We start from the raw sequence: 24,671 nt of genomic DNA on the forward strand, positions 1-24,671 counted from the left end.
AAGAAACTTCACAGTCGAAAATGAACTCACACCAAACTCTTTGGTAACAGGACCCAGAGCGGGTGGAGGGGCCTCCATTGCTCTCTGGGCTCCAGGCTTCCCTCTAAAAGGACAGCTGGACAGCTAGACTCCACCTGGAAAGATGTTTCTGTTGACAGATCAGGTTCCTGCACTGCTATTGGTGGCTAGGCTTGAAGGGAGGGTCCTCAAGAAAGGAGGTCGAGATGCTGCCCCCTATCACAGGATGGAAATTTCCACTCTTTGGGAAGCCAATAGAGAAGACGGAAGGGTCTCCCAGTCTAACCCTTGCCGCCACATCCATTGGATTCCAACCCGAAGAGGGTAGACAGAAAGGCGGGTGAGTTAAATCTGGTATATTTTCTCTTAAAAACGACTCAGCGTGGAATTTTAGGGCTAGATCTTAACTTGTGTGTGTGTGTGTGTGTATGTGTGCGCGTGTGTGCGTGTGTATGTGCGCGTATGTGCGAGTGTATGTGTGTGCCCCCGCGCGCGCGTGGGGACAAGCGCACGTGGGGCATTCAGGTCTCGGAACTGTGTAGGGTCAAAATTTGTTGGTTGTACCTTAGAACTACAGGCTAACTGGGTTATTTCAGTGACTAGAAGTGAAGTAAACCAGGGCAGGCGGAGGGGATAGCTTGAGGGGCTTTTTTTGAAGGCTCCTATTCGAACTGTGCCTGCGTGGCCGTCTCCAGAGACTGGTGTGGGCTTGCCGACTGGAGGTCTATTGGCTCTGAGATTTTTGTTGTGGGACCTCCTTGAACGATAGTAGCTGCCTTATAAAGAGGGTCTCACCCTTCCTAGGATCTGGCTCCTCACCCTTGGGGATCGTGCCCACAAGGTGCTACCCGAGTTGCTGGAAGCGTGCCTATGCCCCCCCCCCCCCCCCCGCCCGCCGGAGGTGGTGGGGGAACGCGGGTTCAGGGTTTAAAATAGACTCGCTGGTCTCTTGATAGTTGGTAGTTGAATTTCCTGACTGCGAGCATGCTCCCGTTGTTAAATTGCCTTACGGCGAGCAGATCAGCATGCTCCCGGAGTGCGAACTCTAAGGCTTGGGGACTCTAAGGAGTCCCAAGAGCCTGGAGCAAAGTGAGAATTTGATTTAGAGCCGAGACTGCTTCCCACATGGTGGGATCGGGGATCCGCCACACCCAACGGCTCGTAGGCGCCGAAACCCCGCGGTAGGGTGGGGGTCGCGGGCACTTCAGAGGAGAGGGAAACTGACCGTGGAGTAGTTGGGAGGAGACAACTTGGTCAACCAGAAGGAACTTCTTTTGCCTTGAGGCAGTGAGCACGGACAGACAGCTGAAAAGGCATAGGTGGCTCTTCGGGGTATCAGTTCCTGGGGACGGACCCTCACAGGGATCGGTCTGGGGTTCCCGTGGAGAGACCCTCGCGGGGATCTGGTTGGGGTTCCCGTGGAGGGACCCTCGCGGGGATCGGGTTGGGGTTCCTGTGGAGAGACCCTCGTGGGGATCGGGTTGGGGTTCCCATGGAGGGACCCTCGCGGGGATCGGGTTGGGGTTCCCGTGGGGGTACCCTCGCGGGGATCGGGCTGGCTGGGGTTCCCGTGGAGGGACCCTCGCGGGGATCGGGCTGGCTGGGGTTCCCGTGGAGGGACCCTCGCGGGGATCGGGCTGGCTGGGGTTCCCGTGGAGGGACCCTCGCGGGGATCGGGCTGGCTGGGGTTCCCGTGGAGGGACCCTCGCGGGGATCGGGCTGGCTGGGGTTCCCGTGGAGGGACCCTCGCGGGGATCGGGTTGGGGTTCCTGTGGGCCGATCCTCGTGGGGATTGGGCTGGAGTTCCATGGACGGACCCTTGTGGCGAGCCACAGGGAAAGGTGGCTAGAAAATCTCTTCCATGTATACCAGAGCCTGCGATGCTTCAGCACTGCTGACCCAGTTGGAGGAAGAGGGGCGAGCTGAACCTGAGACTTAGGCAAGGACGATTAGGGATGAATTCTTAGGCAGTGGCCACACGCCTAGAGGGTTTTTTGAGCCTCTGGGCTGGTGCTTAGAGATCCGGAGCCCTCAGAAAAGCTGGAGTGAGGCAGACCGGCGCTTGCTGGATGTTTTGGTTCTCATTATGTGTGTTGCGGTGAAAGGACAAATCACGGGAACCTCAACCTTCCTAATACTCAGACCCTTTAAGATAGTTCCTCATGCCTCGGTGAACACCCAGCCGTAAAATTACTCCATTGCTACTTCATAACTATCGTTTTGTTACTGTCACAAATCGTAATGTTTGATAAGCACGCAGGATTTTTGATGGGACTCCTCCGTGAAAGTGTCCTTAGATCCTCCAAAGAGGTTCCTCTTTGTCTCTTTATTTAAAGACAGTAAAAAAGGAGGGAAGAGAATAGAAAGGCAGTACTATGTGTCATGATAGGATGGGAGCCACGGGAGAAATGGAAAACAGAATCACTTTCACATGACCATAAACCTTCCTGTGGTCCACCTCTTATTTGATATGTAATGACCTAATTCCACTCATTCATTCCCCGGACAATCATGGTGCAACACTGGCTTGCAGGAAATCTATTCGATTTTTCTTGTTGGTGTTTTTTTGTTGTTGTTTTGTTTTTTAAATATATCTCCACTGTCACTTCACACAGGGCAGAGCAAATTCTTTGTGATCACAAATGTTTGTTGAATAATAGATTAGTCCAGTGGAGGATAATTAAAGTAAGCCATTATATTCTACATCAGAATTTGCTTTATTAAATGGGGTGGGGTTTGAGCATGCCAAGTAGTGTAACAAGAATAGGTGGGTCCTTTGTTTGTTTGCTTTTTTGAGACAGGGTTTATCTGCGTAGCCCCGGCTATCTTGGAACTCACTTGTAGACCTTGAACTCAGAGATCCACCTTCCTTTACCACTACAGGCACGCACCACCACTGCTGGACAAAATGAAGTGATTCTTAAGCTAGGTTTTGAAGCGGAAGTAGGAGTTGGCTAGGTGAGGAACAAGAAGAGGTGAAGAGGGAAATGGTAGCAAATATCCCAGGGTGAGCCTGAGACGGGAGCCATTTAGTCTAAGCACAGTCAGTGCTCAGGGGTGGAGATGCCTCTGGGGAGAGAGGAGGGAGGGGTTCAGAGTCCTCTGCAAGTCACCTCTGTCCTCTCTTGAATTAAGGGAGGTCTGGCCTGTAGTCACCAAAACCAAGTGGCTAAATCTGGAAATGAGGAAAATGTGTTTATGGGTCCATCACTTTGTGACGGGCGTCGTAGTAGCAGGCACCTGGGGAGGGAGCTGCCATTTTGTTGTGTCCTCAGTGTTACTTTTCTGGTTGTCTGAGGAATCTGTTTTAGCATAGACGCTGCTGACACCCACATAAAGATTTCTCAACAAATGCTTTGCACGCTTATAGAGAGAATTGGAGGGAGTTTTTCTGTCCTGATTTTAATTTTTCATGGTTTTATCACTTAATGCACAAGTCACAGTATAAAAATATTACCATTTTTATGTTTAAGTATATAAATATATTTATGATAACATTCGCATATTAATACTAATATAATCTAATATTATAATATAAATATATATATAAATAATACTTAAACTACAATGAAGTGGGGATTTGAGTGACAGGCAGTATGACCGCCATCTTCCCACTTCCACAGATGTCCGTGGCAGGTATGTGCATGGCTTTTCAAACTATATTTTGAAAATTAGCTTCCAACGTCAGTCCTAAGGGGCCTTTTGACTCTTCACTGAGGGTTCGAGGATCATCTTACGTCTCCACCACATCTGTACTTGAAAGCTCTTTGGTTGGGAGGCAAATCAGAGTCGGTGAAGCATACAGACACTCCAAGATATTTCTTTTACTGGATTAGAGGACACACTTTTAGAGTAAGTCTTTGAGCAGGAGGGTTTCTTCCTCTGTGATTCAGGAGAGCGGTGCATGCCTCAGTGGATTCTAAGGGAGTGAGCAACTCATTCCTCATGGAATGTTTAAGCTGATGTCTGGTGTACCCTAAGCGCTCGGCATAAGAGAGCTATTATCAAGGATGCTATTGCTTTAACTACCTGCAACATTATTTGAGATGTTTAAATGCTAACAAGTATTTCTGTTTGGTGGATTCCCACATATGTATTGGTAAGTGGGTGGGTGTGCATGATGTATGGAGGCCAGGCCTCCATGTTGGAGGCCAGGCCTCCATTTTAGATGCCTTTCTCTCTTGTGAGCCTCTTTAGTCTTTGAGATAATATCTCATTGAAGCCAGATCTCACTGATTGGTGGCGCCGGCTGGCCAGGAGATCTGGGCATCTGTCTGTCTTCTTTTGTCTCCAGTGATAGAGCTATGGACAGGTTCTGCAGGCCCAGCTTGCAGGTGCTGGGAATCTGACCTCAGGCCCATACCTCTCTGGAGCCAGCCCAGTAAGAGATAGAGAGTGATAGAGATAGAGACAGACAGAGACTCACAGAGAGATCGTGCGTGTGCTTTTTTGATTTTTTGTTTGTTTGTTTGAATTGTTTTGTTTCCAGACAGGGTTTCTCTGTGTAACCCTGGCTGTCCTGGAACTCACTCTATAGATCAGGCTGGCCTGGAACTCAGAAATCCTCCTGCCTCTGCCTCCCTCCCTCTGCTGGGATTAAAGGTGTGCGCCACCACCGCCCCTGGTGTATTTGCTTTTGATAGCATGTTATTATTTTTTTCTTCTGTGCTCTGACTTTTCCTGGGTAAATGTGAAAAATGTCTATCCCTCTCAGATAAGCCCCAATGATGGAATTAAGCAAGAATTTCACCCCAGTCTACCTGAGGGCACCAGTGACTTCGCTCAGTCACTAAGGAGAGGGCGCTTACGGGAACCTGGATGAAGGAAAGATAACTGCATACCACAAAGCCCAGCCTGGCGTCAGTGAGGTCTCACGAGAGCTGTAAGGCCGGGGCTCCCCACTCACTTTGTCGGCAGATCTGCTGAAGAGTCTCCTCTCAGCAAATGCTCACTGCTTGCTATAATCTGGGGCAGACATTTTGTAAATCTTTTAGCTTTCTGAACTTCCTCAGCCTTGAAGTCCTGTTAGTTTCTGAAACCTTGTGAGATGTCCTCTTCCCTCCTGAGGAGATCATTTCAATTCTGAGGGAAAAGCTATACACACACGTACATACATACACATATACACACACCACTGCCGTCACCACCACTACCACCACCACCACGAACAACAACAACAACAAAAAATCCAAAAAACAAAACAAAAGAAACAAACAAAAACTACCACTACTGAAATGAAGGAAATTATGGAGGAAAGAAGGACTGAATGAGTCTTGTGCGGGACAGTCTGGCCTCGGGATGCTGCCATCCCCTGAATGGCACAGAGGTGGTGTAAATTTTGTTGACTGGTGTCGTGCATTGCCATACACATCCCATATATTTGTCACTTGGTCCATGTTTGTTGAATGAACAAAGAAAAAAATTATTCTCCTCCTCCATCTCCTTTTTAAAAAATTCCTCTGCCAGTATTTGTTCTTCAAATAAGCACTTCCGTGTTTAGCTCTCGAAGGTCTGAGCATTGCCAACAGTCAGTGTGTGAGTTTATAAGTTACAGTCACTGCATCTGGCTAGGGAGTTCGAGCCCAAGGCCATTGGCGAGCTGAGCTTTAAGAGTGCATGTCTGGGCTGTGTCACGTGGGTGTTCTGGGTTCACTCTATGGCTCCTCTGTTTTGTACTCGAGTGACCTTGGGCAAGTTGGCTTGACAGCTTCACCGTTTATCTGTGAAACTGGAGAACACACTGGTTCCCGCATCACGGGCCCTGTGGGAAGCAGACGATTTCACATTTGCAAAACACTCGGAGTCCTACACGGGGCTTTGTAATATTTGGGCTGTGGAAGATGCATTTCCATGTAACAACTGTGCATACCTTAGAGATGACAAGGATGGTGGACTTAGCCTGGTAAACACTGGGTGTACCTCGCACTCTGCAGTCAGCCATGGCTGTGACTTCCTCACGCTGAGCCATTGAGAGTCTTGGCTCTGTCTTACCTTGCGCCTGAACTTTCCACCTGCCCAGTGTGCCTGCTGTTTGTCCTGTCCTTTTTACTCTGCGTCATTCGCTCCTTTTACATGGCCTGCTCCTCGGGACAAGGACTTTGCTCTTTGTTTTGGCATAATTTTATAACACCGGGCACATTCTGGGTGCTATAAAATGTTGAAGAAGAAAAGGGAAAAATCGGCAATTCACCTGAGATAGCTTGGGCCTATGGCTGCATGCAGCACTACTGTTGAAGTTCCTGCAGCCCCTGGGATGTCCTTGAGCCCAGCATGAGGCTTCGGGTGGAACAGGAGAACCAAAGTCGCTGGCGGGAATACTGCATACACAGGTTCGCCAGATGCCTTTGCTATGACTGGGTGCTTTAGGGAGAGAGAGGGGCCAGCAGGGGTTGGGGAGGGGGCAGTGAACTTGATAGGGAAGTGTGGGAAAGACCTGCAAAGGGGAGTGGGCGAGGTAGGCATTCACTGGGCACAGTCTGGAAACTCCTGCTCTAGGTGGTGTACACACACTTGGGTCTTATTTGTCCACAAAGTAGGGACCTGTTGCACCTATGCAGGGCCTCCCTAAAAGCTGTGTGACCAGCCTGACCTTTGCCATTAGGTAATGTCACCTAAGGGTTAGAGTTTCCAGCTGGGCTTTTCCGGATGCTGCAAAAGCATCCAGTTGCCATAGTATTAGCCAGACAGAACTGCTTTGTACTGGTCTGGGATGCGTTGACTTTGCTCTCGCTTTCCAAGGAATTTTGTTATAACAGCACGCTTTAGAAACACGTCAGACTTTCTTTTTTTTTTTTTTTTTTTTTTTTTTTTTTGGTCTTGTGAGTCATTTTGCTATCATTTAGTTATCCTTTCTACAGAGGGGAGTTCGTACTCTCCTGGGAATTCTCTATAGTGATAGATTTATAAAAGCTTGAGCAAATGGGACAAAGAGGGCTGGGTATCCTCCTCAGATTTTCCTCAGAAATCTTCCCTCCTGTCTCCCTCCCCCCTCCCTCCCATCGGATGCTGGGGATTGCTGGAAGAGAGGGCCTCATGAATACTAGACTCAACCCAGGGCCACAGAGTGCACCGCCAGCTCCCCTCCCGGCTTTCTTTAGTAGTTACATTTGACACGGTCTAACAGCATCAAAACCAGGAACTTGATATTGGCTGGGTGGCTGTGGTCTCTGTCCTTTTATCACGCACATGTATATGTGCGACTGTAACCAGCCAAGATACAGAACTTGCGCGGCCACCATCTTAGACGTGGCCTATGCTGACCCTTTATTACGAAGTCCATCTCTTTGTCCCTGCCCCTGGGAACTAGGTGTTTTCTATGGCTTACTTATTCCTTTCCATAAACGGAATCATCCAGTATGCTCCTCTTGAGACTGATTTAGTCTACTCTCTATTAAGACCCATTCGAATTGCTATAGAAGCCAGTGTTTTATATTTTCTCATTGCTAACCCATTACCCCAGGTACTTACATAGTACCACATTTTTAAAAAAAAATCTCTGAACATTCTTGTTTAGCACACCATGGAAGAAACCACAGGTGTCTAAGGGAGAGAGGTCATTTCAAATAGTGCCCAAGAAGAGTTGGGGTCCTCTCACCTTCAGTCAGTACCCACCAGACAGCTGTACACCCCCAGTGAGGATCAGGAGAAAAAGGTATACAATACTGTCCAAAAGAGTCTGGAGTTTGGGACTCCACATGTGGACTCCAAACTGTTGTCAAGTCACAGCAGTATGTGGGATCTGACCCAGATTAGCCTCCATGTGGTTGCCCTTCTACAAACCAAGGGCGTGGTCCTGATGGTGCCTGCTGCCAGATAAAGATCCCTTAGTTTACACCTGGTAAGAGGAGAAGGAGGGGGTGGGTCATGTGGTGACCACACAGTCTAAACATGGCCGACTGTCTCCACTCACATAGTACGTGCGTCCTTTCACTGACAAATCTGTCTTTTCTTACCCCTTCTAAATGTCTCACTTTTATGTTTCATTTAAAGTAAGCATGAGGTACTGGTGGTTTGCTCTGTCTTCTGGATCCTAACTACTGAGAAGTGTGTGTGTGTGTGGGGGTGTGCTGTGTTTGTATGCTGTGTATGTCCTATGTGTGTGTGTGTGTCCCTGTGTCTGTGTGTATCCATGTGAGCCTATGTCTTTCTCTGTGTATATGTATCTGTGTGTCTCTGTCTGCATGTGTGTGTGTATGTGTGTGTGTGTGTGTGTGTGTGTGTGTGTGCAGGAGACCCTCCACCTGTGGCTGGCTAATTACCTCAGTCCCATAATCTTCTGCAGTGAGCGTCTGTGGTAAGTCAGAGACTGGGTATTGGCTTCCTGTACCTTGTGCTCAGCCCTTCACTTACTGGATTAATGATGGCAGTCATTCAGAAGACAGGATAGGAGATGCAAATATATCCATCACACTTCCTAACACTGCAGGCTTCATTGTTTTGTTTTGTTTGTTTGGAACATGATAGGAAGGGTGTTTGGTTTTTCTTTAAAGAGAAGAAAAAGAGTTCTCTGAAGTAAATGTGAAACTTCTCGGCACAAACAAAAGCCAAGTGTAGGCTGTGTGATTACTTTCAAAGTACCTTGTGGTACTCTCTTGATATCTTATTGGAACCATTTCCTGTTGGTAGACTTTAGGAGGCGGGCCTGGCTGGAGCAAGTGGGGTCAGCAGGAGCCCTTAGAGGGGACAGTGAGACCCCAGTTTCTTCAGGCCTTTCACTCCCTGGCTGCTTTGAGCATTTTTATCCATCCTGTCTCCACCATGCTGTTCTGCCTCAGCACAGCCTCAAGGCAATAGGGGAAAGAGATCATTATTTAAACCTCCCGGAACTGTGAGGCAGAACGAATCTTCCCTTTGTTAACGCTTGTTGTCTTGGGTAATTTTGACACTGGGACAGAAGTTGACTAACACTACAGTGCCCAACGCAAAGTAGGTACCAGAAGATGATTCCGTGTGAGGTCTGCTTCACTACTCTCATCGGTTTTGGGTTTGGGCTATGCCACTCAAATCTTTCTGAGCATCAGCTACCTAGCTTCTAAGTTAGGGTAATAATAATTCCCCAGAGGTAAGGAGATGACTAGCAACGCTATGGTTTTACCCAACAGGAATATTTTCATTGTCACTTTTGTCATTTCTTTAGTTATAAGGACTTTTCAACCGAGGTGGCCATTTTTAACAGGTTATGGCCTAAAAGGAGATACAGACCCCAAATCTTAACCACTAGGCCTTTGGTGCCTGCCACTCCATCATTAGAGGGACCGGGGTCTTTCCAGCTCATGCATGGGCATTAAGAAAGAAAGTATCTTCCTTTTTTAGGTCTTAAAAGATATGCATGGCATGATGCATGTTGAATTTTGGATAAGGAATAAGTTATACCTGGATTCTATAACAAGCAAACTAGGTTCTGGCTTCCTCCAGCAGTGAAGAGCCATAGAAATGTCTCCTCACTGGGCTGACTGGTTTCATCCACAAAATAGCAAATGACGATGCTTTCCTACAAAGTGGTTGTATTCCACGGAGCAGAGCTTCAATCAACTCCAGGCTGTCTCTATGAGTGCTCTGACTGGTGACACTGAATAACCCCTTGCATGCTCTGAGCTACAGAGCTAAAGTTGGTTTGTGTGGGTCACAGCATACATTTAAAAGAAGCTGTGGTACTTTAACCATCAGAGGAGAATTTGAGGAGGAGGCTAAATCACAGCTTCTAACTCGACCCTATCCCTTGAGTAATTTCTCTTTAAGTCACAGGAAATCTGTGCTTACACGAATGTCAACATAACATTCTCCCAAGAAGCCCTCAAACTCTAGCCACTGAGTGTGGGTTTCACTTGGATATATATGAACTTCAGAATGCCATCATTATTGTTGTGTGTGTGTATGTGTGTGTGTGATGTGTTTGAGGTTGGAGGTGGATAGAGGACTCTGAGGACATGTGTCCTCTCCGACACATAGTTCTTAGGGTCACCAGGCTTGTGCAGTGAGCTCCTCATCTGCTGAACTATCTCTCTGGCCCCCATGATCTCATATAGAGAGAAATCCTTAAGACTCCACAAAAAAGTGTTACAACTAGTAAATAAATCCCGTAAAGTTACAGGCTAAAAAGTCAGCTTATGGACATCAATTGTTAACTACACTACACAGGTAATATCCCAAAAGGAGTTCAATAACAACTCGTCCTTAAAACCATACTTCAGTCAAGTACTTAGGCATAGAGTTAGGCAGAGAAGTCACAGGCTTGCAGGAGAAAACTATAAAGCACTGATGACAAGAATTGGAGATGATGATTAAGTGTAAACATGTCATGGTTTCATGAGTGGGAAGCTTCATGTTGTTCCACTTACTTAAAATGTAGAAAACAAAAAAACAACAAAAACCCAAAACCAAAAAAGCTAAAACCTAAAACCAAACAGAAAAACAACTGTGAAATTCCTTCAGTACCACAGAAGATTCAAAATAGCCAACGTGACAAAATTAGAGGCATACTTCTTGGTTTTGAAACCTATTACAAAGCTTAAGTAGTTAGGACTATGTGGTGTTGGCCATGTGGATAGCCACATAGATCAACAGACTAGAACAGAGATCCCAGAGTGAAATCCACGCAACAGGGTCCATTGATGTTCACCAGGACTGATCATCATACACACCAGAAAAAAATATTGCCTCTTCAATAAATTGTGTTGGGGAAAATTTGTAACTACACAGTAAACAATAAAATTGTGTTCCCGTCTCATAGCGTGCACACACACACACACACACACACACACACACACACACACACAACCTTAAAATGACTTTAAAACATGACGATACGGCATGAAACTAAAATCTTGGAAGAAAATGTAGGTTGGAGGGTTTTTTGACATTGCCTTTGGCAATGACCTCAGAAGCACAGTGAGACGATATTAGCCTAAAAAGCTTCATCATACAGCAAAAGAAATGGGAGAATGGGTTTTGTAGAATGGGAGAAAACACTTGCAAACTACTTATCTCTAAAAGAAAGAATCCAACTGAAAATGGGCCAGAATCTTGAAGACAGTTCTCTAAGGGAGGCCACACAGTAAGCCAGCAGGGCCACAAAGATGCTGACCTACTACTACCCATCAAGAAAACACAGAAGCACAGTAAAGTCCCTCCTCACACCAGTCAGAACGGCAGATTCCAAAGGAGAACCCAGAAGAGAGCAGGGCCTGTTGAGAATATTGAATATGCTGTTGCTGCTATGAACATCATGAAAACCGGGCAGGGGTCCCCCAAATTAAAAACTAGTCTACCATGTTACTTAGCAGCCCTGCTTCCTGGCTATTTATTCCAAAGAATTGAAATTGTGATCTCAGACAGGAAGCTGTACCCTCATTTCGTGGCAGTGATGGTCACACTCACCAAATTACAGAACACCCTGTGTGTCCCCGGACAGGTGGATGGTGGAAGAAAATTTGTCACTGTGTACAATGAAGTCTTTTTCAGGCTGTGACAATGTAGAGGGTACTGTGCTAAGTGAAACACACCCAGTTGTTCAAGGCAAATCCTGCAGATTCCACTTGTCCGAGGTCACTAAAATAGCTCAAGACAAAGGTCCCATAAAATATACTAGCAGATTGCTAAGGAATATGGGGAGCGGAAATGTGGGGGCCTGGTCAGCTGATAGGAAGTTTGAGCTCTGCAAGACTCTGAAGCTCTGCTGTACAACCCTGCACCTGCGGAACTCCTTAAGAAGAATTAAAATATTGTCAACACTTGTTTGATATAAGCAAATATTCAGATAGTTCTTTCAAACACTGTCCAGGTATACCTGGTTTCCCTCTCCTATACCCCACACCGAGCTCGACTCTGGGTCAAAATTTAAGCAGGGCCCATGCTGGGGTTAATTCTCAAGGCTCTGTGAATACATACAATCTTTTCCCTCTCACCTTGTCCCTAGCAATTTATTTGATGGTGGAACTTAGTGATTGGTTGTATAGCATTACCCATATTCTAAAGAAAAGCTAGAATTTTCCTTTCTTTAGCTTGTTGCCTGGAGGGCTGTTCAACCTATAATTCTGATTTTCCCCAGTATCATCCTCCATTAAGCTTGAGGTTTTCCTGACATTTCTTCAGGATATGAATGACCGGGAATGCACTCTGAATCAGGTTTCAAAATGTGTCCTGTTGCTCAGCAGGATTGTTTGTCCATCTTCCCCAAAGATTGCAAAACGTAGCGCGTAATAAACCCAAGGTGTTGTTTTGACTTAAGACTGTGCTGTGCGGCCGTGTTGGAAAAGCACTTTTGTTATTGATGTGTACTGGAATATGTTTATTCAGAAAATACAGACCTTATAATAGTAGCACGAGGGGGAATGGCTCATTAGATGGAGTAAGACCGGGCACGTTCAACTGTACAATGGCGGAGCCTACACAAAAGGGTATTATTTTATACTACCTGCTTTTACACAAGATTGAAAATGTAGGAACTAAAAAGTAAAGCTGTGTCATGCCATACTATCCAAAATTAATGAGGCATTTTGCAAATTTATATGTTTTGCCAAATATCGTTTTTTTTTTTTTTTTTTTTTAAAAAGGAGAGTTACATGTCTAAGGAGCAATGGACTTGCTTTTCTTGAGCTGCAAGCCTGTTTTGCCTAACGCAAGTCAGATTTCAACTTTGAAGTCAGCGTGTAAGCACACAGAGATGGAGAAGTGGCTTGGGATGCGTGAGACTCACACACAGTTGGCTCCCGGGTTTGGTTGTAGTTTATACTTAAGCTTTTGGTTGAAGGTTTTGGAGATATAACAGTTTGACCAAAGGTAAGACTTCAGGTTGCATCTCTGTTGGCGAGGAAGGAGCAGTCACATTGCAGAAGGGTGGCCATCTGTCACCTGGGACGCCATTTCCCACACTCCACATAAAAGATCTGCCTCGAGAGGCAAAGGAACAAACGTCTACTTAGATTCAGGGCTAGGAGGCTACTTAGAGTTTCTAGAAGCTTCTTCATATTAAGCAAGGAACTTAGTCATCTTCTTGAGCTCACACCTGGACAGAGAGCACACAAGACATAACAACTTTAATCTATGAGAGCAGTGTAGCACCAGGGGCTGGGGATGTGGACCAATGGGAGAGCACTTGTCTAGCATTTCAAAGGTCCTAGGTCCAACCTTATCACCAAAACCAGAAAGACAATGGAAAACAAGACCACACCCCAAGAGTGTCCCTGAATGTGAGTATGAACTTTCAATCGCTGGAGCTCTGGGTGCCATGGACCAGCAAGAGATGGAAAAGTGAGCCATTTGTATTTCCTGTTGCCATATTAAAGTATGTAAAAAAAAAAATTCATTCTATAATTCTAGTCTTTCAGGAATCTGAGACTCCAATTCTTCTACACTGTTACCTCCTTCGAAGCCACTCCAAAAAAAAAATTACTCAGAGCGAAAACTAAATGTATCTCTCCCGATGAGATAAATGCCCACCTCCATGTACATACATATGGAGTTTTAATTTCCATTAAATAATGGAAATTATTTAAATAATCAGAAAACTTTTACATTCATGAAAATACACATTTTTGAAAATGATTCTTTTATTCTTCACCAAAATAGAATAGGGAAAAAACAAAAACTAAAACTATAGCAGTAACATGTCCAGGCAGAAGTGAAGGGGTCAGACTCCACAGCCCCTGGGACTTGGTGGGTTCATAAAAAGATGGGGTTGAACCTCCTGATCTGACAGCAATGTAAAAAAAAGATTTTCCCTTGATAAATTAGAAGAAACATCCTGTACCTATCCTTAGAAATATAATGGAGGTTTTGTTTTTAAAAATCTCTTTTCAGGTTTTATCTCTAGCAAATAATAGAGAACAGTAGGCAAAAAAGATACTCTGTTTTGTTTTTCCCTAAAATGAGTAACCCAGACCAGGGGACTGCTCTGGCTGTGTGCTCTACATCACTGTTCGACATCTAGATGCACTTAACACTAAGATTCCATCTGTGAACAATAATGAAAATGATAACTATAATACAGTTTTAAAAATCATATTGTCTGAGAGTAAAGTCACTACAATGCTACACATTTCTATCCTGAGAGATACCTAGTTTGCCTGTATGCTTGTATGTTTCTTTAAAACCATTCCTCTTATCTTGGAAACATGCAGGTTTGAGTTGCTGAAGTTGCTATGGCAAGTTCATATATTTTGTTAAATACCAGGCCAGAGTAAACAGACATGACCGCAGCCAGGGCTGCGCCGTAGACAGTCAGCCTATGGTACAGATATCCTTTACAAATATGTTTTTTTTTTTTCAACCTATAGAAGGCTAGCAGTTCAAGAAGTTAATCAGACCAATGGCTGGGTGTTTTAAGGGCTCACTGGGGAAGCCATTTGTCCCAGTGTCTGTTAACATTCCAAATCATAACTCGAGGAGTGATTCATGAAACGCTGGCCCCAACGCCTGGGAGTTAAACTCACCATCTGGATTTTCGCCAAGGACGTGGAATGAAGTGTTTGCATTGGAATTCAGTGATTTTATGTATAGTCAGTGATTGGAGTCAAAAAGTAATCCACTCCTTGGGAGTGGGTGGATTCCCTTAAAAACGTTCAATTCAATGCCTGCCACGTCACACAGACCAGATAGAGTTAGACTACATGGTCAGCAGTAACTGAAATGTGTATTTAGTTTCTACTCCACTCAGTGTGTTGTAAGTTTTTATATAAATTCCTTCATACACACACACACACACACACACACACACACACACACACGAGTGGAGAGGGGAAGGGAGTATTCTCTGTAGTCTCTTAGAACCCTTTACAAAGTCACTTTTTGTTCCCAAATCTACTTAATCCATGAATGGTGCCGTATTTCGTAGACCATTACCCTCAAGGAGCCTTCCCATGTGGGAGCGTGTCTTCTTGCTACCTTCCATATGCACTAAAGGCTCCTGCCCTGGGCCCATCTCACTGGGCCAGTAAGAAGTGAGAGGGATGACTTGATGTCCTCAGAACACAGAATGCAAGTTACATGCATGCACTTGGCACTTGGAAAACGTGTCTTCATTCATCTTTGCGTCTCGAAGTTTTGTCAGACTCACCAACAAGAGTGATAACAGGAAGCAAGACCAAACGGTCCCCACCCTGCAAGTCCGTCATTTAAACACTGCTGAAGACAACAGGTTCAGAGATATTTGCACCACGGCTCTGTTCGGTTTCACATGTTGGTTAATATTAAACAAACACACATTGCAGGCCATGTCTTCTTACAAGGTTGTTTTCTGAGGTTCCGTGGGTCAGGGCCAAAACCCGTCTCTTTCCAGCTTTCCGATGGCACCAATCAATAGCCTAACGGGCAAAATAGCAGAGCGGCTAGCAGCGGCCCTTCCAAAGAGAGAAGTGCTGATGGACTTAACCCTATAAGCAAATTTGCAAACATCACATAACTCATATAAGCAAACAATAAAATGACTTAGTTGGAACACTAAACTGTTACCTCGTTTAGCTTTCAAGGTAAGCTGGTACCAGCTTTGCTAAATCCAGTTAGAAAGAGAAAACTGGGGTTCCATATAGCTACAGGGGTTTCGTTCATTTCAGAAATCCTTTTATTGTTGTTGTTGATTTGGGTTCTGTTTGTTTGTTTTGAGGCACTGTTGCTATGTAGCGCAGGCTGGCCTCAAACTTTTGATCTTTCAGCTTTGGTCTCCCACGTGTTGGGATGACAAGTATGTGCCACCATGCCCAGGTTGTCATACCCTATTAAGCACGAGTCGGAGGCCCATGAATGATGCTAATAGCTCTTTAAAGGCATTTGTAAATATACCGTACTCACCATGTGCCAGATGCCCATCAGAACACCGTGTAGACATTAAATCAGCTAATCCTCGTAACGGAAGTGTGAGGCAGGCATTATTGTTTCCCTGTAAATCAGAACACTGAGGGAAGGGAAGAGGTCAAGAGAAATAGCAAACAACTTGCCCAAAGCCAGAGTGCTAATAAGCAATAGAGACTGGAGTCGGGTCTAGGCAGGAGTCTCTGGAGAACCCAGTGTGATCTGTGCTCTTGCAGAAGGCAGACATGTAAACTCACGTGTAGCTCAGCATGTGAGTCTGTCTCCAAGGATGCACAAGGCAGAAACACAAAGGAACAAGGTTTTAGACCTTGTCTTAAGCTCCTGGGGCCAGGAGGAGCCAAGTGGGGCTCCCTTCAGAAGCATTGAATGTGGACGCCAGAGTCGCCAAGCTCATGTCTTCAGCCAGTCTGTATTTGGTGAGGCTTTGTGAATATAGGGAGACAGTAGTACATGCGTTACATGCATGAGAGGCAAAGAAGCCCAGCTTCTGTGGACAGGAAGTCCTACAGTGTCTAATGAAGAAGCTATACAGAGCCTTCTGTACAACAAACACAACGCAAAGCTTCATACATGAATGCACGCCTACCTACGTTAATATCATGTGTATCAGCTCAATTCTTAAATACCCTGAGAATTTCAAAGCTTATGACTCTTCATAGTAAAACACAGCTGCTCATTAGAAAGTAGAAAGAAAGCTAACCAGGACCAAGGAGGCAGGAAGCTCTGTTCTATATGCCAGGTGCCTAATAAAATGCTTGCCGATGGAATGAGAGGTGGGTTGACTAGAAGCGGGGAAGAAGAAAACGCACTAAAGACCACGCATCTCTTCCTTTTGGCAAAAGTTTTAACAAGAAGAATCAAATTGAAATATTTAGAAATCGAAATTCTACGCCAACAGAGAATTGTATCTTGGACATGTTCCTAGAGGACACACATTTTGGCGACTCTTTGATTTCTATGTAAGTACAGTTACCACTTACTCATGTTAAAACGTTTCTGGTTTGGTGGCAAAAGGAGCGTTATTAGCGGAAAGACCTTTACTCATGCGTACCGCTCCTTTTAGAGTTGTGAATTTCAGTTTTTTAGTTCTTCACCTAGAGAGTGTGGTATGTAGTTTCTACTCAGTGGTTCTGAACGTTGCCCCAGGACTTGCACATCTTTTAAAAATTGCTTCTTTCGGATTTTGGGATTACAATATTGTCACACCATCTCTCCCATCTCTTCCCTCCAAGCCCTGCTATCTATGCTCTGTGCTCTCTTTCCAACTCATGGCCTTTCTAGAATTAATTGTTGTTACATATATTCCTAAATATATGTGTATAACCTTTTCATCCCTTCTGTTGTTTTCAGGGGTGGCCGTTTGGTGTTGGATAACTAATTGACATACTTATCCCAAGGGAAACTATGGCCCTTGGCTCAGCATCCTTAGAACCATTGCCTGTTGCATCTCTGTGTGGGACTGAGGCATCATGGGCTTTTCCCATCCATATTAGCATCTCCATTGCTCTTGCCCTTGTCTAGCTCATGATTCTTTTTTGGGGTGGTGTGGGGTTCAAGACAGGGTTTCTCTGTATAGCCCTGGCTGTCCTGGAACTCACTTTGTAGACCAGGCTGGCCTCGAACTCAGAAATCTGCCTGCCTCTGCCTCCCAAGTGCTGGGATTAAAGGCATGCGCCACCACGCCCGGTTTAGCTCATGATTCTGAGAGGCCATGTTGGTGAGACATCATGACTGTTTGGTGGCTATCAAGTGGTTATTCCTAGTGTGTGGAAAGAAACCTTATAAATAATTTCTAAAGGCAGGTTTGGATGGGCAGCTTGAATCAATGCCTTTAATAAAAACTTTTATTCATTCAGCATTTATACAGTGCCAACTATAGCCAGGCACGGTCTATTATTATTCAAAGCAAACAAGGTGGGTTGTTTATAGGTAATCTAAATGGGTTCTCTAGACAGACTTAAACCCTTCTCCAAACCTAAATATACCATCAGTCTGAATGACTCCCTTCTGCTGCTAAAGGAAGATTGGTACTATTAATTTTATATTTGCCCTCTAGAGTTCTCATTTGTTTTATATATAATATATTCTTTATATATTATTTCGAGACAGTTTGTCTAGCCCTGGCTGTCCTGAAACTCACTCTGTAGGCCGGGCTGGTCTTGAATTCAGAGATTTACCTTCCTTCCCCTGGCCTCTTCATCCCAAGTGCTATGTATGATTAAAGGTGTGATCCTCCCCCTCCACCCCACCGGGCCAGACTTATAGTTCTTTAATAAAGTAACGCATAGAACACAAAAAGCTGAGTTAGGTTGCCAGCCTGGGCACTGCCCAACTCCTTGAGAGGAGAGCAGTTTGTCGGTTGGTGGCCCTGTGAGGGCTCTGAGTGAAGTGTGGCCACACACTGGGGTTCTTGGAACCCAGCAGGGCAAGTGATCTCTGGGTTAGAAACCTGTGTTTCCTCCACTGAAGAGACTCACTTCAAGAACTGCTCCCTGGTTCACTGCATGAAGAACATTAAGAGCTCTACCCCTGCCCCCACTGCTTCCTACCTCCATCTACCCCACTCCCACCCCATTTAGATTCCTTTGAACAAGTCTGTCTGCTAAGCATGTGTGTTACTTTTCTTTTGCTACGTGTAAACACCTGAGGAAAACCAACTTAAAGGACAGAAGAGTCCTCTGACTCATGGTTTGAGACATCTCTGTCAGCGGTCACTTGACTCTGTGGCTTCTGGGCAGAGTGAGGCAGAGCACCACGCAGAAGAACTCGTGGTAGAGAGCAAGGGTTCACCCCGTGGTGAGAGTCAGACAGAAGAGGAGGCCTTAGGCGAGATACACCCTTCGCAGGCACATCCTGTGACCAGCTGCTTCCTTCGATTAGGATCCAACTTCAACAGCTTCTACTGAAGGGCGGTGCACATGCCTTTATTCCCAGCACTTGGGAGGCAGAGGCAGGCAGATCTCTGAGTTCAAGGCCAGCCTGGTCTACAGAGTGAGTTCCAAAACAGCAAGGCTACAAAGAGAAACCTTGTCTCTAAAAAAAACCAAGCAACCCAACCCAGCCCAGCCCAACCCAACCCAAACCAAACCAAACCAAACCAAACCAAACCAAACCAAACTAAACTAAACTAAACCAAAAACAAAAAGTAAAAATAAAAGACCAGTTTCTACCACCTTCTAATAATAATATGATTTGCTGTATCAAGGGTTAATCCATTGATTAGGTGAGAACCTCATGAAAACCCCACCTCTAGGCACTGCACACTGTGGACCCAGCTGCAACATAGGAGCCTCATGACACCGTAGCAGCAGAGAATCCTTAGTTCCGCATTCTGTGGATGCTTAGAGGCCAGCCTCCACATGGGCCTGGCCAGCAGGGACACTGTCTTCTACAGCCCAGATCCAACTGTCACTATGTATGAGGGCCCATTCCTTTCTCAATTCTTGCTGGGAGCGCCTAGCCTACTCACTCACAACCTATCGGGCCATAGTTTAGAGATCTTCTGAGGGCCCAGATTCCAGCCGACTAATACCAGATTGACAAAGTCCAGTAGCTAATAAAAACAACAAAGCTAAAGTTCTTTTAGAAAATACGTTTTTTTTTTTTTATAAAGGAAGCACCCATGGGGACGGGGAAGGAAGCAATGGGATTTAGTGGCCTGTGACCCAGAGCAATGAGATTTGTTGTTGCTGTTGTTGTTGTTTAGAGCATCAGTTGCTATTAACTTGAAAGACAACAAACACAACTCAGCTCTATTTATGTCAGTATGAAGAACAGAAATGGGTGGATGGTTAGTTGTCTTGGATACAATGCTGTAATTACGCACCTTTTAGCCATACTGTTTCATCTAGTAGGTATTTTTATGTATCTAATCTATGTATGTGAAGTATATTATTTATGTGTGTGCTTATGTATATAATCTACATGTATGATGTGCATCTAAATGCACGCACGTGCCACACACACACACACACACACACACACACACACACACATCAGAGGGTGGGTTTGTTCTTCACCTTTCTCCTTGCGTAAGGTCATTTCTTTGTTGCTGCGTATACCAGGTCAGCTGGCCTGAGAAGCTCCTGGGGATTCCCCTGCCTCTGCATCCCATCTTGTCAGAAGCACAACAGAATTACAGAAGCGCATAACCTACCTGTCATTTTGAGATCTGAAGCCAGGTCCCCACACTTACGTGGCAAGCCCTTTACCCACTAAGCCATCCCCACAGCCCTCCGGAAGGAATTTAAAAGGCCAAGAATTGCTATTTCAAGCCAGCTTTTAAAAAGTCTATTTTAAAATTTAGGATTTCCATTGTAGACTGCCTACGTTTTTAATTCCCATAAGTGTTAAAGACCTTGTTGCTTTTATTCACCATATCTATTTGAGCAGAAGCCTAGACTGAGTTTGTGACACTTTTTTTTTTCCTATGTGATTTCAACGTGAGTTTGAGAAATGAGACAGAACAGAAAGATCTGTTTCCAAGGGGAAAACCAAAAAATATCAAGGTCATAGACCATCTTCTGACAAGTACTTCTGTCAACTGAGGCTAAATACAATTTTCTGCTTTGGTTGGTGGCAAAGTCAATAAATTTGTCAACCTTTACCAAAGCTGTTTGCTAATTTTGCAATGTAGCTGTTGGTTATTCAAACATTTCTAAAATAGCCCATTGTATAACCGTGGAGGTGGCATAGGCTGCAATGAAGAGAGGAGAGTGCCATCGAGTTCAGAGTCTCCTCAGAAGTCTCAGGCCAGGTTGGAGCCATTCCCTTGGAGCGTTTACAGCAAACTGAGAGCTAGACTCAGAAGCCCTTTGTGGTCTCGTATTTGCGAGGGTCATAAATGTTGACGTTTGGAGATTTCATTGGATGAAGCTATCCATACAGTAATTTACAATGTGTGTGTGTGTGTGTGTGCTAAGAACATTAAAAAAAAAAAAAAAGATGAAAGGGCCCCCACCTAGTTCATTGCAGAATTCCACTGTGCAGAGACATCAGGAATCTGGAAGAACCAGCGGGGGAGCTCTAACAAAGTTGTGAAACTTACGGGTGGGTACAACAACAACAACAAAAAAGTCCTGAAACTCTAAATCTTAAAATAGAAGCATCTGCATCGCACTACATTGTAAAAATCCTCTTTCAGATTTTGTTATATTAATTATATTTCCTGCTTTCAAAAAAAATCTACTGTGCAGATATGCCATGGACACGTGGCACATTCTAGAGGGGACCTGGAATGGAGCAGGAAGAGTGGGGGTTATGTAGTATGGGTGAAGCCATGAGTTCCAGCCCAGGACTGAGACTAAATGGTGCGCACTTGGGGTGCAGTGCATTTAGAAGGATCAGCAGGAGTCCCAGGTCATCCTCAGCTATATAGCAAGCTGGAAACTAGCCTAGGTTAAACAAAGGGAAGAGAGCAAGAGAGAGAGGAGGGGAGGGAGGGAGGAAGAGAAAGGAGGGAGGGAGGAAAGGAGGGAGGGAGGGAGGGAGGGAGGGAGGGAGGGAGGGAGGGAGGGAGGAAGGAAGACAGAAGGAAACTCAACCATACTTTTCTGTTTAGAATTAAGGTAATGTGTGTGGCTCTTGAAGGTAATATTCAATTTTGTATTTTGTTACTTGTTTTTTTTCATTATTATGTAAGTTTAGGCAAGGACTAGAGAAGCATGGGAAGATGCCTGCCAGGCGGTGGTGACACACAGCTTTAATCCTGTGAGTTCAGGGCCAGCCTGGTCTATAGAGTGAGTTCAAGGACAGCCAGGGCTACACAGAGAAACCCCGTCTTGAGCTGCGCCTCCCCCCCCCCAAAGTGGCAGAATGTTGCTTGTTGCTGAATGCTGTGAGCCTCCATGTGTGGGGGCAGAGTTGGTATGTTGCTGCATTGGATGGTCATTTATCCGCACTATTACAGAAACAGTTGGACAATGTAAATGCTGTGAGAACATACCAGAAGCCTGTCATCTACTGCATTAGATTTTGCATTTATGGACCTAAGGGCTAGAAGTGACAAAACAGCGACTCTTCTTGAAGGCTGGAGCATCGTGAATACAGTAGGATATTAAGAAGTTAAGTGAGACAGACATGGTAATACAGACCCATAATGCCAGAGCTTGAGAAGGTAGGGAAGAAGGAGGGTCACAAGTTCAAGGCTAGCCTAGGCAACACAGAAACTCTATCTTTATAAACAAATAAGTTAAATAGATACATAACACATAGCCTAGGAAAGTTAAAAAAGAAAAGAACAGAAAAGAAAAGAAGAGAAGAGAAGAGAAGAGAAGAGAAGAGAAGAGAAGAGAAGAGAAGAGAAGAGAAGAGAAGAGAAGAAAAAAGAGAAGCAAAAAGGAAGGTTGGAAAACAAGAGAAATTAAAGAGGGAGCCAGAAAAAGAAGTGTGTGGTTGGAAGTATGAGAAAAGGTGTGGCTGTAGAGAAAGGATTAAAAAGTAACCATTTTGTTTCCTAGTCACTACTGGGTCTTTGTGTCTTTCCAGACTTCGCCTATAAGCAGAATCCACGTGTTATTTTGTTCCAGGACTAGTGTCAGAGATTGAGTTACAGTCAAGACTCGAACAAGAGGCTACCTTCTTCCTTCCTGTTCCTGGGCAAAGTGCTGATGGGATTGGGCTCTGGTTGCTCTGTGTGTGTTTTGTTAACCGATTTTAAGCTGCTCCTGCCACACTCCTTTGAGGATATTGTTGCAGCTGAAATTTCCCTACAGGATACTTTAGTTCTTTTAAACACCAGCAAGACAAAGTTTGACTCAACACACTGACAAGTTCTAAGTTTCTTGTGACACAATAGTTTTGTGCTTTCAATTAATAACATTTTCTTGGGACACGAATTCTAGGATCTTTCCTGTGTGAAGATAACAGCCAAAACATCTTTTTCTTTTTTTTTTTTGGTTTCAAGTTTCTTGTTTCTCATAATACAGTCATATAAAATTCCTAGCATTTATCATGAGCTAGAAAAATAATTAAAAAAAAACTTTCAAGGGAAAAAAATGTCAAATTCCTGTTGACTTCTATTTGAATTTTTCTATTTGTCTCCCTTTTGGTCATCATTTTCAGACAGGTAAGTTAAATCCCAAACCATCTTGTCAGTCCCCCTTGTCTCCACCTCCAGCTCCACCCACCACCTCTCTGTGCAACTACCCTGCCAGCTTTATTGTGAAGGTTCAAGGCCCCTCATCCCAAGCATCTGATTTCCCAGACGCCATCTTCTTCCATCTGGATTCCTTCATCCTGTTCTCCTGTCGGGGTCAGAAGGTCTCCACTCAGGCCAGGAGGGTTCTCACGTTGTCGGAATGCGTGCCCCTTTTCACTCAGGAGGCCTCTCGCCTCTCTGTCCACTGAGATCTCAGATGGCCTTTCCTTTCAGCCAGAGGCCCCAGGGCTCCCTGAGAACTTCCTGGATGACCTCAGCCCATAGCAGCTCCCCGTTTGACAAGTCCCAGGGGACTCTGTGCAGTTAAGCTGGTATTAACTGTGACAGAGCCTGGGAAGCTAAGGATATCTTCATGTGGGCATGTGTCCTCAGTCCCAGCCATGTGCTTACTTAGACCAAAGCGCCTGTCCCGTTTGTGGAAGTATTTACTTATGGGGTTCTTTTTGTTTGTTTGTTTTAAAGGGGTCAGTTAAAGTATTGGCCACCTCAGTACCCAGATTTGCTCATTAGCCATTCCTATAACCTAGGTCATGCTACTATTTATTTATTTATTTAGAAAAGGCTTCTCTCTGCAGCCCTGGTTGTCATCTGTCCTAGAGCTTACTCTATGGATCAGACTGGCCTTGAACTCAAAGATCTGCCTGTCTCTGCCCCCTGAGTACTGGGATTAAAGGTGTGTGACATCATGGTTACCCATTTTCATTTGCAAGAGAGGGAGTTTGTGATCCCTTGCTGCCTTCTATACTGACAATTCAACCATCCTGGAACCTGACCGAATATATTGTATTTACTACATTTTTAAAAGCCAAAACGGCATACATCCATCACCAGATGTGCGTGAAATTACACCACAACATTATTGTAAGACATCATTGGGGTGTTACCTTACCACATGCAAGCCTGCTTTTTCCCACAAAAGGGAAGTTTTCTGCCTTTTGTAAAGGCCAGATCCTATAATTTCTTCACTAAGTTGGCCACATTTGAATGTGTGAAAATGTGTACAAAAAACCTGAATGCTCTAACTACTAACTAGGGTCTTGGCCATTTGAGCTAGTTTCCATCTGAGTGGATTTGATTTTAAGAAGTGTTGTAAGTTTTGTGATTAGAATATTTTGGCATAAAGTAGATTGAATTTTTTTTTTTTTTTTTTTTACAAAGGACAGGGAAGTATGTTTGTAAATTTATCCTGATGTGCCTGTTGTAATAGTTACTCAGTATACTTGGAAGTAAGAATGCTGAACCCCAACACACAAAATATTAAGGGAAGTAAAATGTTTGGAGTATACACGTGTCTTGTCTCTCAGCTCCCCATTTAATATGAAGACCATACAATAAAGCTCTCTTATCAGGATGGCATCCATGCTGGCTCTAATGACCCACCAGGAAATGGGATTTAATTTCCTAACAGTTACTGCTATTCTTCCCTTGCTTTTTCTCATCTTCATAGCCTTTTCTCGATGAATTACGATAGCCCTCATCTGAGAGAAAACAAAAACAAACCCATGACAGAAACCTCCAGAGTGGAGAACACACTGTCACGGGTGAGGGTAAAGGTGCCATCTCAGACTTAATAAATCAAATGGGCACAACTAGAGTGGAAGAGGGGAGCGGGCAGGTCCACGTGACTCTGATGGTTTGTGTATTGCATCAACTTGGGAATTTCTTAACCAGAGGACAATGTTTAGTTTTT

At 44.7% G+C, this 24,671-nt stretch overlaps 1 protein-coding gene across 2 annotated transcripts in view; it reads left to right on the forward strand.

Annotated features, from left to right (window-relative positions):
• The first annotated feature begins 257 nt into the window (after positions 1 to 257).
• Slc38a4 (solute carrier family 38 member 4) overlaps positions 258 to 24,671 on the forward strand; it is a 61,295-nt gene continuing 36,881 nt past the window's right edge. Inside the window, exon 1 of one of the 2 annotated variants that reach the window (XM_021182869.3) lies at positions 258 to 358. The gene's annotated coding sequence lies outside the window, so the exon portion shown is untranslated. Of the gene's footprint in view, positions 359 to 6,200; positions 6,348 to 24,671 lie in introns of those variants that run through there. The other variant, XM_021182870.3, reaches the window with a different exon arrangement.

This window comes from Mus caroli, unplaced genomic scaffold, assembly GCF_978045245.1.
Source record: "Mus caroli unplaced genomic scaffold, Mus_caroli_1 scaffold_16, whole genome shotgun sequence".
NCBI classification, from domain to species: domain Eukaryota; kingdom Metazoa; phylum Chordata; class Mammalia; order Rodentia; family Muridae; genus Mus; species Mus caroli.